The following is an 18,773-nucleotide window of genomic DNA, read 5'->3' on the forward strand; positions in this document are numbered from 1 at the left end:
TTCTGTATCAGTTTGCTTTCTGTAATAAGTATAAAATGAGTTCAAGCTGTAATCTGTAGATACACATAAACACATGAAACAACTAACATGGCAGATAAGGAAGACAGAAGTTTAATACTACACAGGATAATAAGGAAATATTTGAAGAATTTATGAATGTTTCCCTTACACATCTAGAGATATGCAAAAATCATTTGAAGCAATAATAAAATTCTATTTACTTATTCAAACATTAAATAATGAAATATTGGAAATATTTTAAAACTTAACAGAGTGGGGATAGAAGGAACAATTGACAATATAATCAAAGCAATATATGAAAAACCCAATGCCAGCATCATACTAAATGGAGAAAAACTGGATCCCTTCCCACTGAGATCTGGAACAAGACAAGGCTGCCCACTATCACCACTGCTATTCAATATAGTCCTAGAGGTATTTGCAGAAGCCATAAGACAAGAAAAAGAAATCAAAGGAATCCAAATTGGAAATGAAGAAGTCAAGCTTTCACTATTCGCAGACGACATGATTCTTTACATAGAAGAACCAAAAAACTCAATACAAACACTCCTAGAATTCATACGAGAATTTGGCAGAGTGGCAGGATACAAGATAAACGAACAAAAATCAACAGCCATAGTGTATGCAAACGGCTACAAGATGGAAGAAGATCTAACCAACAAGCTGGCATTCAAAATAACAGAGAAAAGCATGAAATATCTGTGAATAAATTTAACCAAAATCGTAGAAGACTTTTATGAAGAAAATTACAAAACACTCAAAAAACAAATAGAACAAATAGAACAAGACCTCAAGAGATGGAACAACATCCCATGCTCCTGGATAGGCAAAATTAATATCATCAAAATGTCTATACTACCAAAAGCAATATATACATTCAATGCAATCCCAATCAAATTGCCCAAAACAGTCTTCATGGAACTGGAAACAATGATACACAGATTCATCTAGAAACACAAAAAACCACGAATAGCCAGAACCATCCTGAAGAATAGGAAGTTAGCAGGGGGAATCACAGTACCGGACCTTTGGACATACTATAGGGCAGTGGTTATCAAAACAGCCTGGTACTGGCACAAAGATAGAGAGGAAGATCAGTGGAACAGAATAGAAACAACACATGGAAACTCACACAGATACAGTCAATTAATCTTTGACAAAAAGACAGGCAACAATCCAAGCAAATGGGAAGGTCTGTTCAATAATTGCTGTTGGGACAACTGGTTGATAGCCTGCAGAAACAAAAAGATAGACCCACATCTCTTACCATACACTAAGATCAAATCTAAATGGATAACAGACCTAAACCTATATCCAGAAACCTTCAAACTTTTGGAAGAAAATGTTGGAAATACACTGCAACACTTAGGAGTAGGCCCTCACTTCCTAAAAAAGACTCCAAATGCAGTAGAAATCGAGACCAAAATAAACAATTGGGACCTCATCAAACTAAGAAGCTTCTGTACAGCAAGGGAAACAATTAACAAAGTAAAAAAAAAAACAATCTACAGAATGGGAGAAGATCTTTGCACACTACATAGAAGATAGAGGGCTGATCTCCAGAATATACAAAGATCTTCAGAGAAACCAAAACACCAAAACAAACAAACTGCTCAAGAAATGGGCACAGGAAATGGGCAGACATTTCACAAAAGAACAAACCCAAATGGCAAACAAGCATATGAAAAAATGCTCAAGTTCCCTGGCAATAAGGGAAATCCAAATGAAGACAACAATGAGGTACCACCTAACTCCAGTAAGGATGGCACACATACATAATACCACCAACACTTGCTGGCGAGGATGTGGGGCAAAGGGAACCTTCTCCACTGCTGGTGGGACTACAGACTTGTACAGCCTGTATGGGAATTAGTTTGGCGAATATTCAAACAACTGAAAATCAACATACCATATGAACCAGCAATAGCACTCCTAGGAATATATCCAAAACGTCTCCTACACAAGAAACCAACATGCACGCCTATGTTCATAGCAGCACAATCAGTAATTGCAAAAACATGGAAGCAACCAAAATGCCCATCAATAAAAGACTGGATAAGAAAGCTATGGTTCATCTACTCTATGGAATACTACTCAGCTATTAAAAAAAATGAAATGCAGTTCTTTGTGGCCAAATGGGCCCAACTGGAATCCATCTTCCTAAATGAATCAATCCCAAAAGGTTAAATACCACATGTTTGCCTTAATCTGAGATGAAAAGATGACAACTTGGAAGATAGTACCTGTATATTGTAATATTAGTGCAATCTCTAACAACCTGTATCCAATGCAATAAGATAATGCGATATAATCTATAAACCAACAATTAATGTCAGAATACATAAGATCTACATCGAAAAACTGTAAAACCTACTTTACCCTCAATACGCTATGTTAATCCGTGATGGGGAGGGAGTGCAGGGAAGTCTTTCAGGACCATAAAAAGAGTGAGGAAAAAGTACAATATAGCCTATCAAGATCAAATCTGGTAATTCATAGACAACAGACTCAAAGCGGCACTAAACAACAATAAAACTGCTATACCAATGCATGAGGGGGGAATTGGGTGCGATCCTGACAACCTCTTAACAGGAGGTCATGTGCGTGGAGCAGGGGGACACTTCAGAGTGGAGCAGGTGGTAAGGAGAAAGCTTGGATCCCAACCATGAAGACTACCAGACCTTCACCACAAACTATTAATACGAGCAACAAGGACTATATCCCAACTGCCAAGGAGGCCACAGGGAATTGGAAGCCCTCGGAGGCCGAGTACTCTGAGGTCACCCACCCCCAACCGGAGCTTCCGCAGGGGATGGAAGAAGTCCAAACACTACCGTGCAGAAACCAACATCATTGGAAAGACAACCAGAAGCCCTGAGCGGTCCGCAGAAACAGAAGAACAATAAACGTCATTTGGGACCAGGGAGAAGAGCTTTTTCTGGTCCGAGCCTGGCTCCACCTCTGGACCCCTACTCTCCCTCGCAATGACCATCAGGATCACTTCAAAAACCCCTCATAGCAAACAAACAATCATACAAACTAAAAAAAAAACCCTAAAATAAATAGACAAACAACAAAAAGTAGAGCTTGGAATCTGACAGGAAAGAGCTGGCATGGATTGGCTCATGCCTTGGTGGGTGGGACACAAAGATTAGTCACTCCTCATCATGGTGTTGAGGATTTTCCTGCACACCCACCCCCCTAAAAAAAATGTTCTGCACCTTAAATGTCGACAAATGTCTTGTTAGAGTTACAAGCCAGTCTAGATTATCCTAAAATCTGCCAAGATCAGCAAAATTATACTTCAATGCAACAAATGGCTAAACACTAAAATGAAATAGACACGAGACAGCTGAATGGTACCTTATAGCCATTTTAAGGTATATAGCAGCCGGTCCTGTAGATAAACTAAAATTGAGATGTCAATGAGCTAATCATAGGTTGTGGTTAAGAACTTGTTTTTTTTTTTTGTTTTTTTTTAACATACTGGTTACTCAAAGCCATGTCAATTCCACAATGTTGCAAATTGCTGTTGATGTTATATTGGGACTCTTAATTGACTGGGATGATATTCTACCAGCTCTAACTTTGGATCAGAAATGGTCTCCCCAAGAAACTGTTCAACCCATCTGGACAATAAGTAGCTGGACTCTATGCTTGGTATATGTTTGCAAGGAAAGAATCTTGATTGAATTTGAACTGTAATACTGCATCAAGGTGGAGGAATCCACCAGGGGGGAGGGGCATGGGGAGGGGTGGGGGGATTCCCAGAGCCTATGAAACTGTCACATGATGCAAAATAATTAATAAAAAAGCTTGTAAATAAATATTTCCTATAGCTTATAGTAGAAAAGAATAAATAATTATTTTTTGAAAGTATATATATGTATCTCATCATCTTTTTAAACATTTGAGTGTGTACATAGTGAAATCCTTTCTACTTTCAGTTTTCCTATTTATGGAATAACATTTAAATGAAACTAAAATTTTAATTGCTACATAGGGAGCTGTAGCTTAGTAGGGAAACAAACTGCAGCCTCTTACAGAACTATACTCTTATAACAAGCAGCTGATATCAGCCAGTCACAGCCTTCCAACTGAACAGAAACCATGCATATAAGGCAAACGCCATATTGTAACAAACCTATGTTTTAAAATATGTTTTAGAAGCCCTTTAACATTAGCCACTTATGTGTTTTGTCTTTGTTTTTCTGGTTACTTATTTAGCGATTTTAATATAAAAACAATTAATGTAGCTGATACACACAATTTTAGCAAAAGAATGATACTTCTTCTGTAGCTTCCGTTTTTCCCCTGTTACATTCTTAAAGATTTGAAAGAACATGTTTTAAATTTCCATTGCACTCAAGACCTTAACTTTTCATTAAGTGATTAAAAGGAAACAAAAATGACTGGAGTTTAATAGGAAAAGGCTATAAATATTATGAAATGAAAAGATACGTTTCAGTAACACAATTTGCAAACTCAGATCATTAAAATCATAGAATATGATGCTTCACCATTTGCTTGACAAAGATATAAATCAAAGAGACAAGATCACGTTTGCACCAATACTGATATACATCATTGTTTCTTCCATTTTTGCTTTTGTTCCTTCTGATTCTTTCAGCTCCTCTGCATAATACACTGTCATATTTGTATATCTGCATTTAGGATATTTTACTTAACATCTTGACCTGTAGTTACATCCATTTTGATGCAAGCCACATAATTTTGTTTTTCACAGCTGAGTAACAGTTCAGTGTACATACAATCTTTTCATTAATCACTCATCTAATGATGGACGCCTCAATTCATTCCACATTTGGGTATTATGAACATTCCTACTACAAACAAGATGGTTACAGGTGTCTCTTTCATACAATGTGTGCATAGCATTGACAACAAACAACTAGTAGTTGGTCTGCTGAATCATAGGGCAAGCTTACTTCTTATCACCTAAGAAATTTTATACTGTCTCCCACAGTGACTGAGTTGTTATATAATCCCATCAACATTGTATGGAAGTTCCCATTTTTTACATCACCAGCATTTGTTACTCTTTCTACCAAATATTAATAGCCATTCTAACAGGGTTGAGATGATATTTCATTGTGATTTTGCTTTACATTTCCCTGATGGCTACTTTGTTACATTATTCCATGGTAAATATGGAACCTGGGCACCGGGGCTGGCTGGGCGATGATGCTGTGCGGCGCGTCTGCATTGGGGACTCACAGCCAATAGCTGCCATTGTGCTCAGCGGCTGAGGGACGATGGTGGGCCGCAACAGCGTCATCGCTGCTCGAGTCTGCAGGGCCCTCTTCATGGGCTACTGCATTTAATTTGACTGCAAGAGAAGGAGTGACCCCAACTTCAAGAACAGGCTGTGAGAATGAAAAAACACAAGCTTGCCAAGGAGAGAGCTGGGCTTTCCAAGTTACCTGGCCTTAAAGATGCTGAAGCTGTTCAGAAGTTCTTTCTTGAAGAAATTAAGCTTGCGGGCCCGGCGGCGTGGCCTAGCAGCTAAAGTCCCCACCTTCAACGCCCCGGGATCCCATATGGGCGCTGGTTCTAATCCCAGCAGCTCCACTTTCCATCCAGCTCCCTGCTTGTGGCCTGGGAAAGCAGTCAAGAATGGCCCAAATCTTTGGGTCCCTGCACCGGTGTGGGAAACCTGGAAGAGGTTCCTCGTTCCCAGCATTGGATTGGTGCGCACCTGCCCATTGCGGCTCACTTGTGGAGTGAAACATCGGATAGAAGATCTTCCTCTCTGTCTCTCCTCTTCTCTGTATATCCGGCTTTCCAATAATGATAAATCTTAAAAAAAAAAAAAAAAAGAAAGAAATCTTGGTGGAGAATTACTAGCTCAAGGTGAATGTGAAAAGGGTGTAGACCATTTGACCAACGCAATTGCTGTACGTGGGCAGCCACAGCAGTTACTACAAGTGTTGCAGCAAACTCTTCCATTACCAGTGTTCCAGATGCTGCTGAAGAAGCTCCCAACAATTAGTCAGAGAATTGTAAGTGCTCAGAGCTTGGCTGAAGATGATGTGGAATGATGAAAAATGTTAACATAATAAAATCGCAGTTCAAAATATTTTTAAAATTCTGAACTTGGAAGTTGAGCGGCTCTGGGGGAATAAGGGCAAATAAACTTGTTAATGGACTGTACTACACTGAAATCTACCAAAGTTCTTGTTTACTTTGTGTAGATCCATTTGTCTGTTTTATTTATTTTTCCAGTGAAAAGTGTATTTTGATAGAGAGCTTTTCATTTGATAAATACACTAGGAGTCACCAAAATATGAATTTTGTTTAAAACATACAAGTTACATATATAACATAGCATACTAAACTATATACAAAAAATGGTGAGAGAAAGCTGAGGAGTGCTACTTTGTTTTAAGCTAGCACATTTTGAGATAAATTAGAAAATTCAATGGAAACTTGGTTGTGTTGTGAAAACTGAGCATCGAAGTTTCTTCATGAGCTCGTTCAGTCTAATCTAACCCTGTACAGTGTGCTGCTGTGCTGTGCTAACAACCACAGCCTGTCCTGTGGTGTCAATGCTGAGACATTGTGCTTACCTCAGTGGACTGCATTCCTGTGTCCTGGATATTTACCTCCACAGATTTTGGAGTTCTGGAGTTGCAAAAACCACTAGGAATTAGATCAGATTAGATTAGATTAGTTTAGCTATGTGATCTTCGCCAGTTTCCGTCTATTCACTGTCTTCATTTGTGAACTGAGGAAATGAGCCTCCTGGTCTCTGAGGTGTCCCTTTCCACTCCAATTCACTTGAATTTCTGGTGGACATTTTAAGTCACCTTTACCTCAGAAGTTTATTTGGGCAATCTTGCCTGGCACTTTTTTTTTTTAACGTTCTGAATTTTGCATGCTTGCTTGACTCAGAATTTCTGAATTGATATTTTTACAAATGGTGTAAATATCTTCTTGCATTTCACTGAAAATATATGGATCTGTCAGTGTTCTGTAAATTAAACTAAAAGTTAACCTTTATTGTGAAAAAAGTGGAACCCTTGTTCTCCATCTTCGAGATTTTATATTAGCATGCAAAATGGCCACAAGCATGAAGATGTGTTGTTTTGAAGAAAGATTGAGAAACAAAAATCTATGCATAATACAGTTGATCACAGTCCTCATGGCATAATTTTCAGCATTTTCTCAATATTTATCATTGATATATAGGATTAAAGTCTGATCCTCTGATAAATAAACCATGTTTTACAATGTACATACATTTGTAACATCTCCTTTTAAATGCTCTTTATCTAATTGATAGCTAACCTTTCCAGTCAGCTCCAGTAAACTAGTCTGTTGAATTATCTCAAAATAAGAGATAAGCTAAGATACTATATCTTTTTTTTTATTGTCACAATGTGTTTATTTATTTTTTTTAAATTTATTTATTTATTATTTTTAATTCATTAATTACATTGTATTATGTGACACAGTTTCATAGGTACTTGGATTCTCTCCAGCCCTCCCCAAACCCTCCCACCATGGTGGAGTCCTCCACCTTGTTGCATAACCACAGTTGAAGTTCAGTTGAGATTCCCCCATTGCAAGCATATACCAAACATCGAGTCCAGCATCTTATTGTCCAGTCAAGTTCAACGGTTTCTTAGGTATACCTTCTCTGGTCTGAAGACAGAGCCAGCAGAGTGTCATCCCGATGAATTAAAAGCTCCAACATACCATCAGCAAAAATTTACATCATTATGGAATTAATTGACATAGTAATGAGTAACCAATATGGTAAAAATAAATGCGAGTTCTTAACCACCTTCTGTGACCACCTCATTGACTTTCAATTTTAGTTTATACACAACATATAACATACATAACAAAACATGTTATACATAACATCATATCATCTTAAATTAAGGCAAACATGTGGTATTTAACCTTTTGGGATTGGCTCATTTCCCTTAGCATTATGGTTTCCAGTTTGGCCCATTTGGCCACAAAGAACTGCATTTTGTTTTTTTTTTAACAACTGAGTAGTATTCCATGGAGTAGATGAACCATAGCTTTCTTAGCCAATCCTCTGCTGATGGGCATTTTGGCTGCTTCCATGTTTTTGCAATTACTGATTGTGCTGCTATGAACATAGGAGTGCATGTTGGTTTCTCATAAAACAAGTGTTCTGGATATATTCCTAGGAATGCTATTGCTGGATCATATGGTATGTTGATTTTGAGTTTGAATGTTCTCCATACTGATTTCCATAGAGGCTGTACCATCCTGCAGCCCCACCAGCAGTGGAGTAGGGTTCACTTTTCCCTGCAACCACACCAACAAGTGTTGTTGGTGCTTTTATTCATGTGGGCCAGTCTTACTGGCGTTAGGTGGTACCTCATTGTTGTCTTCATTTGGATTTCCCTTATTGCCAGGGAACTTGAGCATTTTTTCATATGTTTATTTGGCATTTGGGTTTGTTCCTTTGTGAAGTGTCTGCCCATTTCCCATGCCCATTTCTTGAGTGGCTTGTTTGTTTTGGTGTTTTGGCTGCTTTGTAGTTCTTTGTATATTCTGGAGATTAGCCCTCTATCACCTATATAATGCGCAAAGATCTTTTCCCATTCTGTGGGTTGCTTTTTTACTTTATTGATTGTTTCCTTTGCTGTACAGAAGCTTCTTAGTTTGATGAGGTACCATTTGTTTATTCTGGTCTTGATTTCTATTGCTTTTGGTGTCCGTCTTAGGAAGTCAGGACCTACCCCTAGATCTTGCAGAGTATTTCCAACATTTTCTTCCAAAGGTTTGAAGGTTTCTAGATGTAGGTTTAGATCTGTTATCCATTTAGATCTGATCTTAGTGTATGGTGAGAGATGTGGATCTATCTTTTTGTTTCTGCAGGCTATCAACCAGTTGTCCCAACAGCAATTATTGAACAGACCTTCCCATTTGCTTGGATTGTTGCCTGTCTTTTTGTCAAAGATTATTTGGCTGTACTTGTTTGGGCTCCCTTCTGGTGTTTCTATTCTGCTACATTGCTCTTCCTCTCTATCTTTGTGCCAGTACCAGGCTGTTTTGATAACCACTGCCCTATAGTATGTCCAGAGGTCCGGTACTGTGATTCCCCCTGCTAACTTCCTATTCTTCAGGATGGTTCTAGCTATCCGTGGTTTTTTGTGCTTCCAGATGAACCTTTGGATCATTGTTTCCACTTCCGTGAAGAATGTTTTGGGCAATTTGATTGGAATTGCGTTGAATGTATATATTGCTTTTGGTAGTATAGACATTTTAATGATATTGATTTTACCTATCCAGGAGCATGGGATGTTACTCCATCTTTTGAGGTCTTGTTTAATTTCTTTTTTAAGTAGTTTGTAGTTTTCTTCAAATAAGTCTGCTACATTTTTGGTTAGATTTATTCCCAGATATTTCATACTTTTCTCTGTTATTTTGAATGGTATCTTGTTGGTTAGATCTTCTTCCATCTTGGGGCTGTTCGCATACACTATAGCTGTTGATTTTTGTTCATTAATTTTGTACCCTGCCACTCTACCAAACTCTCGTACAAGTTCTAGCAGTTTCTGTATTGAGTCTCTTGGCTCTTCTACATAAAGAATCATATCATCTGCGTATAGTGAGAGTTTAACTTCTTCGTTTCCCATTTGGATTCCTCTGATTTCTTTTTCTTGTCTTATTGCCTCAGCGAGTACCTCTAGGACTATGTTGAATAGTAGTGGAGAAAGTGGACATCCCTGTCTTGTTCCAGATCTCAGTGGGAAGGGTTCCAGTTTTTCTCCATTCAGTATGATGCTGGCGTTGGGATTTTCATATATGGCTTTAATTATGTGTGGATTTTTCCATCTATGCCTGCCTTGGTTAGAGTTTTTAGTAGGAAGTGGTGTTGGATTTTGTCAAAAGCTTTTTCTGCATCTATTGATACTATCATGTGATTCTTGTTTTTCAGTTTTTGGATGTGGTGTATCACATTTATAGATTTTCGAATGTTGAACCATCCCTGCATTCCAGGGATGAATCCTACTTGATCTGGATGAATGATCTGTCTGTTGTGTTTTTGAATTCTGTTGGCTAGGATTTTGTTGAGAATCTTAGCATCAATGTTCATCAAAGAGATAGGTCTGTAGTTTTCCTTCTCTGTTAGTTCTCTGTCTGGTTTTGGGATTAAGGTAATGTTGGCTTCATAGAATGAGTTTGGAAGGGTTGCTTCTTTTTCTATTGTTTTGAAGAGTTTGTAGAGGATTGGGGTCAGTTCTGTTCGGAATGTTTTGTAGAATTCTGGAGTGAAGCCGTCTGGGCCTGGGTTTTTCTTTGTTGGGAGGTCTTTAATCACTGATTCAATCTCTGCTTCAGTTATGGGTTTGTTCAGGTCGTTTGTTGCCTCTGGGCTAAGTTTTGGCAGGTTGTGTGAGTGTAAGAACTTTTCCATTTCTTGGTGGTCTTCTGATTTGTTGGAGTACAGTGCTTTGTAGTAATTTCTAATTATGGCCTTAATGGATGCGGTGTCTGTTGTTATGTTGCCTTTTTCATCTTTGATGCTGTTAATTCTTGCCTTCTCTTGTTTTTTCTTTGTCAGTCGGGCCAGTGGGGTGTCTATCTTGTTTATCTTCTCAAAAAACCAGCTTTTTGATTCATTGATTTTGTGTATTTTTTTTTTATTTCTATCTGATTAATTTCCTCCCTTGTTTTGATGATTTCTTGTTTCCTATTGTGTGTGGGGCTCTTCTGCTGCTGCTTTTCCAATTCCTGGAGGTGTGTGCTTAGTTCCTGTATTTGGCGCCTCTCTTGGGCCTTGACATGAGCTCCAATTGCGATGAGTTTACCCCGTAGCACTGCTTTGGCAGTGTCCCACAAATTTTGGAATGTTGTGTCAGAGTTTTCATTGGTTTCCATAAATTTTTTGATCTCATCTTTAATTTCTTCCAGTGTTTCTGGAGGCTTTGGATATATTTAAACTATAATTCATTGTTAATTTTATAACCAGAATATGAATGATTTTTCTATTTGTAAATGCCACCCCTAGTTCACTAAACTAATATCAATGCATCTTGACAAATAAACCTAGGACAAATTTGAAAAATTGACTAGTAGAATTGCTCACCAAAGAGCGTAAAACCACCTTTGATTTAAGATGAATTAAGAATGATTTAAATTTAGTACACAATGTAAGGAAACAGGCAACATTACCTAAAATTGTGCTATAGTGGTTTTAGGTTTATGCTTTTGGAAATGCATCATTCCATGTTTGATATAGTCCCAAGTCCTACTTGACAATAAAAGTGATTTAAAGTGTCAACAAACATAGGAAAACATTCCTCAAGCTGACTGTTCATTAGAACAATAATGTATGGGTTTTGCATTCCTAAAGTTCTCAAATTTCAGCTTGTGTCCTAGAAACTACAAATACTGGAGAGCACATATGTTGATTTTGATTACACTTTCCACTTCATTTCTTTTGTGGATTGCTATATGATTACCTGCATACAACCATCTATCATTTTCATAATGGTATATATATATGAATATAGAGATTTTCTTTTTTTGTGCCTATGGGTATGCAGTGTTAATATTCAAAATGAAGCTAAGAGGTCCTAGTATGGTAACCTAGTGCCTAGAGTCCTCATCTTTCATGTTCTAGTGTCTCAATAGACACTGGTTCATATTCTAGCTGCTCCACCTCCCTGCTTGTTGCCAAGGAAAGCATTAGAGGATAGCCCAAAGCCTTGGGACTCTAACACACATATAAGGCCTGGAAGAAGTTTACTGATACTTTGTGTCAGGTTTCACATCAGCTCAGCTCCAGCCACTGTTTCTACTTGAGGAGTGAACCAGCAAATGAAAAACCTTTCTCCTTGTCCTCCTTCTTTCTGTAAGTCTGACTTTACAATAAAAATGTAAGTCTTAAAAATGCAACAAATGCACATAAATAAATAAATGAAATGAAACTAAGAGCAATTATAACACTGATTTAAAACCACATGCTCCTCAGAGATGGTGGTTGTCTTCAGGACAGACCACTGGGTCCCTTCTAACTGCTATGGACAGAAATACATCTCCCTACATTTTGTATCATTAAGGGTAGACCACGATGTGACTCTACAGTAAAACAATATTTTAAAGAAGGTAATTAGCTGGGTCTGGTGTGGAATCCTAGTCACTAAAGCCCTTGTCTTGCATGAGCTGGCATCCCATGTGGGTGGTGGATACTGTCCCAATTGTTCCATTTTGCTTCTAGCTCTCAGCTTGTTGCCGGGAAAGCAGTAGAGGATGGTCCAGGTTCTTGGAACCCTGCCCCTGCAAGAGAGACCTAGAAGAACCTCTGTGCTCCTGGCATTGGACTGGCTAGTGTCTGGCCATTATGACCATTTGGGGAGTGAACCAGTGACTAAAAGATCTTTCATCTGCTCTCTTCTCTCTGTAAATCTGACTAGCCAATACTTTTTTAAGAAGACAATTAGCAGCAAATAATACCCAGACAGTGAAGTTGTACAGCAAACCAACCTGGTTTCCTTTAGAAAAGAATGCACAGAACAAAGAAAATACAATGTGAGGTTACAGAAAGATGGAGGGTATGAGTTGGCCAGGGAGAGACACCTCAGAAGAAACCAAGTCTATTATCATCTTGCTCTTAAATTTTCAATGATTAGAATCATAAGATGGGTGCCTGGAACCCTTAATGTTCGAACTAATGAATTGGACTTGTGGGGTCTGGGAGTGCAGGTTTGCAAGTGACAAGGGATGGCACTGTTGTGGTGTATTATGCCCATGCAGACAGAGCAGTCCTGGAGATTTTCTCATGTGCTTGGTATCAGAAGGTGTGGAGGAATGGAGGAGAGAGCCCTAGGCTAGCATGCTGGCATGGTCTGTTAGTGGACTGCGTTTGAAGAATTTTGAGTGGCCCTGGATCTTATGTTTGTCCAGAAGCAAGGTCCTAGGCCAGTACACATGCCAGGAGCTTGGGAACTTACTTGGTGGGCAGAGTTCCAGGCTAGAACATCACCCTCTGGTAGACTGGCCTTCACAAGACTATGCTGTGGAACCCAGGCACCTTCAAGTGCAGGGACTGTGGATTGCTCAGGGAATGGGGTAAGGGTATATGTGGGAAGCAGGACCACTGAAAGAATATGTTTCAGGTGAACAATGACTTCTGAAAGACTTCTACTGACAAAGCCACTGTACTTGCAGGTAAAGGAGGGGGCTAACATCTACTAAGTTGAAGCGTGCAATTGAGGATCATTCTCAGTCAGACCAGAGAACCCACCCACATGGGAGACTGGGCTGGATGGTTAACATGAACTACAACCACCAACCACTGGTGCACAGTAAAGGTAGAGCTGGGTCCCCTGTCAGGGACAATATCTGGTTAAACTACCTGTCAGTTACTTCCATAGAAATGGGAGATAAAGTTAGGCTGGGCCATTATACTGAAAAGCAAGCAAAAGAACCAGGTGTAGGAGCAGATTCTGTAGAGGACATATTTGTGCAATTTTCACAGGTTTGCTCAAGAGCTGGGAGTTGTAAATGGCTGAGCTAAACATGACCATGGAACCCTCTGAAACTCATGGGACTCAGCAGGACACACTGGCCCAGGTTGCAGTCTGCTGCACACAACTACACACAGAGGAACCATGGTGAACGGCAGGCCTAGTAGGGGTTACTGCGTGTCACTGTGATTGGGATGTGGTTCTCAACTGGTGTATGAGGGCTGATTGTGGGTGGGTATGGCTGGATTCCTCCACAGAATCTATTGGTTTGCATAAGAGTTGGGGCTAGAGACAAACCTGATCCAGCAACTGCAACTACCAATGTGTATGTAGGCTGATGTGGGTGACAGACTGAGCTGGATCCTGTACTGGCCAAATCCACACAAGACTCAAGTCTGGGATCACCTCAGATTAAATTGTATTAGGGATCCCTTCCACTGAACTGATGTACCAAGGACTCCAACCACGGGTAGAAATGTGAGATCTGTGCTCTGACCTTGGTGTGCATGTGTCAGAACTAAGCCTCCGCAGTTGATGAAGATGGAGCAGTGGACCGCTGAGATGTACTTAGGGGATATGGCAGTCCATTGGAGCCTGCAGAGGACTTCTATTATAGCAAGTGAAGGAGGGCAGAACAAATTGGACAGCTACACCAGCCAAGTATTGACAGCAAAGATCTGGGTAAATGGAGATTTCATAGTGGACTATGTCAACCAACAGACCTTGGAAGGCTATTTTATGAATCCACTTGAACAGAAACCTCAGAGCATGCTTATCTTGGGGACCCTGGAAAATCAGATGAGCATCCCCAGGGTTAGGAGGTGTTGGGGATTCTGAGAGTGGCTTCTCTCCTTCTTTCCAATTCCCCAGACACAGGAAGAAGAAAATTTGGAAACAATGGTCTCATCCATTTTCCCTGCATTCACATCCCTTCCTAGTATAATCAGTGTCCACATGTGCATGCACCCTCCTCAACTGTGTAAACATCATCAAAATTAAATTTTAATAAAAACCATAAGAAATGAACTACTGTGATTCAAGACAAATATTCGATTGCATAATTCTATCACAACCAAAACACACTTATTTTCAGCTATACTTTCTATTAACAAATGATTTTGAAAGAACAGACCATCATCAGAAAAATATAGAAATCAAACTTTTCACTTAAGCTGTTCAACACCTAAACAACAGTAAAAAAAGCAAATAAGCAACCTAAGCACTAATCTCCAAGTCACAGAAATTTAAAACGCCAAGTCTGGGAGAAGTAAAAGGAAATTCAAACTAAAAATTAGTGACAAAATGATTAAAAAGTATACCAAGCAATACTCAAGATAAAACAAGCATTCATTATTTGAAAAGAAATCAAAATTAATAAATCTCTTGCTAGATGAAAAAAAATGGGCTCAAGTACATAACATCAAAAAGGAGAGGAAGATATTAAAACTGCTATCACAAAAGAACAGTGGGTGTGGGCTGTCTGTGACAAAGTGGATTCTGCCACTGCTTGTGAAATTAACTTCCCATGCAGATGCCTCCTCAAGCCCTGCCTGCTGTATTTTATTCTCTCTCTCTCTCTCTCTCTCTCTCTCTCTCTCTCTCTCTCTCTCTCTCTCTCTCTCTCTCTCTCTCAAGATTTATTTACCTTCATTGGAAAGTCTGATATAAACTCAGCAGTTTACCCTTGTTCCCAGGCCTTGGGGCTCATTCTCATTGAGGGCAGAGTGGGGGTGGGGGAGGATGACACTACTTAAGGAGAGAATCCTTAGAAGGCAGAAAAGTCAGAGTGTGGACCTGGGAACTCCTCATAGCCTGCGGTGTCTCCTCCAGAATCTTAGCTCTCTACTGCAAACACACATTAAAAACACATTATGAGGAAAGTGTATGGTAAGCAGTCCATTTGATGGTTTACTAATTTCCTTGTTGTTGAGAAGTCTGAGTTGATTATGTATTTAATATGATAACAATTTGTGTGCTGTGAATTGCATTAAGAGTTATGTAGGGCAGAGATGATGCTTACTAAATGTATAAAATGGATTGATGAGATTAGCCAGTTAAATCTTTTCACCAGTAAGGCACTCAACAGCCCATGAGATATTTATTAAAAATGTCAAGTAAATCCTCTTATTTTTGTATCATAGTGTCAAATAGCAGTAAAATAAACATGTTAAGATCCTTAATTTACTGCTATGTTTCACTGTAAAATTTACCTTTGTTAAAATTTGCTTCTGTTCAAATTTGTTGAGATCGCACGTAAAAGTATCCTAATATTACTTTGGCTGGTATTTTCTAATTACTGTATAATATTTTGGGAATGTAAATTTTATTTGAATGTCAACTACAGTTAAGCATGTGCTGTTTGTTTTTCTTGCTCAGGTTTTGTAATCTGATCGAATGTTTTTATTATTGTTTAATAAATGTTTGCTTTATTTAAAAAAAAAGAAATAAAAAAAAATTAAAAAAAAAAAAACCAAATGAAGATCGTGGCCTCTGAGATTTTCTTTAACACCAGATGTGTTATGTTTGTTTAATACAAATGTATTACCAACAACTTATCACAAAACAATTATTTCATCATCTCCAGTTAGTAGAGGCCTCAGGGTCAAGGCTCAATCTCTATACACAGGTGCAGGTTAATGCTAAGGGAGAGCAAGTGTCAGCTCTTTCTGGAGTTTTGTCCCCTTTAAGAAATTATCTGGGTGCAGAGTGCAGTATCCTTGCATCTGAAATACTCCACTTACACAAGCCATGATCCCCTGTAGGTGTCAGTTCTAATCTGAGCAACGTTGCTTCCCATTCAACTCCCTGCCTGTGGCCTGGGAAAGCAGTTGAAGAGAGCCTAAAGCCTTGGTACCCTGCACCCATGTGGAGGACCAAGAAGAGGCTCCGAGCTCCTGGGTTTGGATTGACACAACCCAGGCCTTTTCAGTCACTTGGGGAGTGAAACAATGAACACAAGATCTTCCTCTGTTTCTCTCCTCCTCCTCTCTGTATATATGATTTTTCAATAAAAATTAAATAATTTTAAAAAGATGCTTGTCCCAGATATTGAGCACAAATAATATTTTTTAAACTAGTCAAACCCAATTTTTATTAGGCTTTTTAGCAGCAGACTTGGACCACTGCCCTTATTCCCTGAAATAACTTATGAAATCAGGAACAAATACACTCACAAATTTGTAAGTGCTCAAGGCCACCAGAATTTTATCTTTGGAAAGATTCTTGGTTGGTACAAATAATCCTCTGAATAAACCAACTTCTGTGTGCAAAATGAAAGGGCCCAGTTTCTCAAAAACACTATCCTAACATTTACCTGGGCCATTCTCAATGTTTTACTCCCTAGTAGCCAAGGCTGAGAAAAACCACAGTGCATCAATCATTTCATTTTTGTTTATGATTTATGTTTACTTTTATTGGAAAGTCAGATATACAGAGAGGAGGAGAGACATAGAGGAAGATCTTGCATCCGGTGATTCACTCCGCATTTGACCACAAGGCCAAACATCACTATACAACTTCAACAGCAGGAAGAAACATCAACATGAACAACATCATGAAATTAATTAACATGGCATTGAGTGACCAGTAAGTTAGAAAATGCAAGCTCATAACCACATCCTGCAACTACTTCCTTGACATCTCTCAATTTTAATATATACACAACCTGCTGCTATAAACCCTTTTTTTTCCTCCCAACACAACATGTTTTTGAGTTTAACCTAAATCAGTGAGGCACAGGAACAATGAAACAATCAACTTTAACATCCATCATATATAACAGCTGAGTACAAACTTAGTATCAACATTTCTTTGCAGTTGTATCTTGTTTAGCATTAACAGTCATAAATTCAAAAAGTTTTTTTTTTTTGGGTGGGGGTAGAATCTTAAGCCACAATCTAAACTTTGCAGTATGTAGTGATTAAGCCACAGTTTTGCAGAACTTTGCATTTTAGCAATTAAAGAATAGAAAAGTTTTAGGCAGGTGAGCAGGGAAATCCCCAACAACCCAGCGAATGAGGAAGAATTTAACTCTGCATCCTTCCTAATAAAGTCCAGGTGAAGCAAATAGGGAGCCTGACCTATATTTACAGGCTGAGCAAGTATAGGTTAGTTGACCTTTTACCTAGGTGTTCCAATTTCTATATCAGTGTCTCTCTGTCTATCTGAAAAGCCAAACGTGAAGCCTGATCAGTAAGGTACAAGCTGGGGGATTATCAACTAGCTGACTTTTTTTAGTCTCTGTCTATCTGAACTAATTAGAGGACTCACAAGCAACTCTGATGGTCGGTGTATGAGAGGGCTGGAAGCCAAGGCTGGAACTAGATAAGGACCAGAGAAAGCTTATCTCCTGAGTCCAGAAAGAAGCTTACAATCCTTGTATTTCTGAGTGCAACCTGGGGCTCCTGGCTGTAGCTCTGATGTCACCAGACACTATGAAAGGGTTTTTCTTCAAAAGCAGTGATGCAGAGTGAGCAACCCAAGGTCCCTCTACTGTGCCCCTCCCACCCTGGGGCCTGAGGAGATGCTGATACACACTCACTGCTTCCAGCTTGAGGAGTTGGATGCCCAGCACAGGCTCCTTCAGGGAAGGGAGCTCACAGGGCAGCACCTCCTGAGCCACCTGTGTCTTTTTGGGAACAGAACCAGCAATGAAGCTATGGCAGGGCCAGAGAACAGAAGTTTCACAGGCTTTTCCTGTGTGCGTCAGGTTGGATCAATCCCACAGACCTGGACTACGCATGACGTCAGAGGCTGTACAGTCAATCAGAAGTGCAATGGGTGTAGGCTATGCCTTAGAATTTGAGAGAAAGGGGGAGTGAAGGGAGTGGCTTCATTGCTGGAATCCCAGAAAAATCGCAACTTTGGCTTCATGAGATTCAATGCACATTTAAAAGATTAGTTCAGCAAACCCTCCAGTTTTCCCTGTCCCTGCCTCTGTCTCTTCCAGGCACTGCCATCCAAACAGCCATCTTACAGACTCACAGTGCAAGAAGACAGATTAAAAGCACTTCACTTCAGCTCATAAATCACTTGATCTAAAAGCCGACAGAAACCAGATTGGCTGCAGCAGATCTCTTTCTCCAAATATGAACTAATAAAAGAACTGCCCTGAGTAATATAAGCAGAAAATGAAAGGGTGCTGTAAAGCCAGGGGAGGGCAGAAAATGAGTGGTGCGTGGGTGTAAGGATAAGTACTTTTGGTTTTTGCCTGAGAGGAGGCCGCAGTGCAACTTTCTTAGTTCATCCAGAATCCAGATTCATCCAACA

At 39.4% G+C, this 18,773-nt stretch overlaps 1 pseudogene; it reads left to right on the forward strand.

Moving 5' to 3' along the window:
* Window positions 1-5,297: 5,297 nt before the first annotated feature.
* LOC131482058 (mitochondrial import receptor subunit TOM20 homolog) lies at window positions 5,298-6,121 on the forward strand (annotated as a pseudogene).
* The last annotated feature ends 12,652 nt before the right edge of the window (window positions 6,122-18,773 follow it).

This window comes from Ochotona princeps, chromosome 15 (assembly GCF_030435755.1).
Source record: "Ochotona princeps isolate mOchPri1 chromosome 15, mOchPri1.hap1, whole genome shotgun sequence".
NCBI classification, from domain to species: domain Eukaryota; kingdom Metazoa; phylum Chordata; class Mammalia; order Lagomorpha; family Ochotonidae; genus Ochotona; species Ochotona princeps.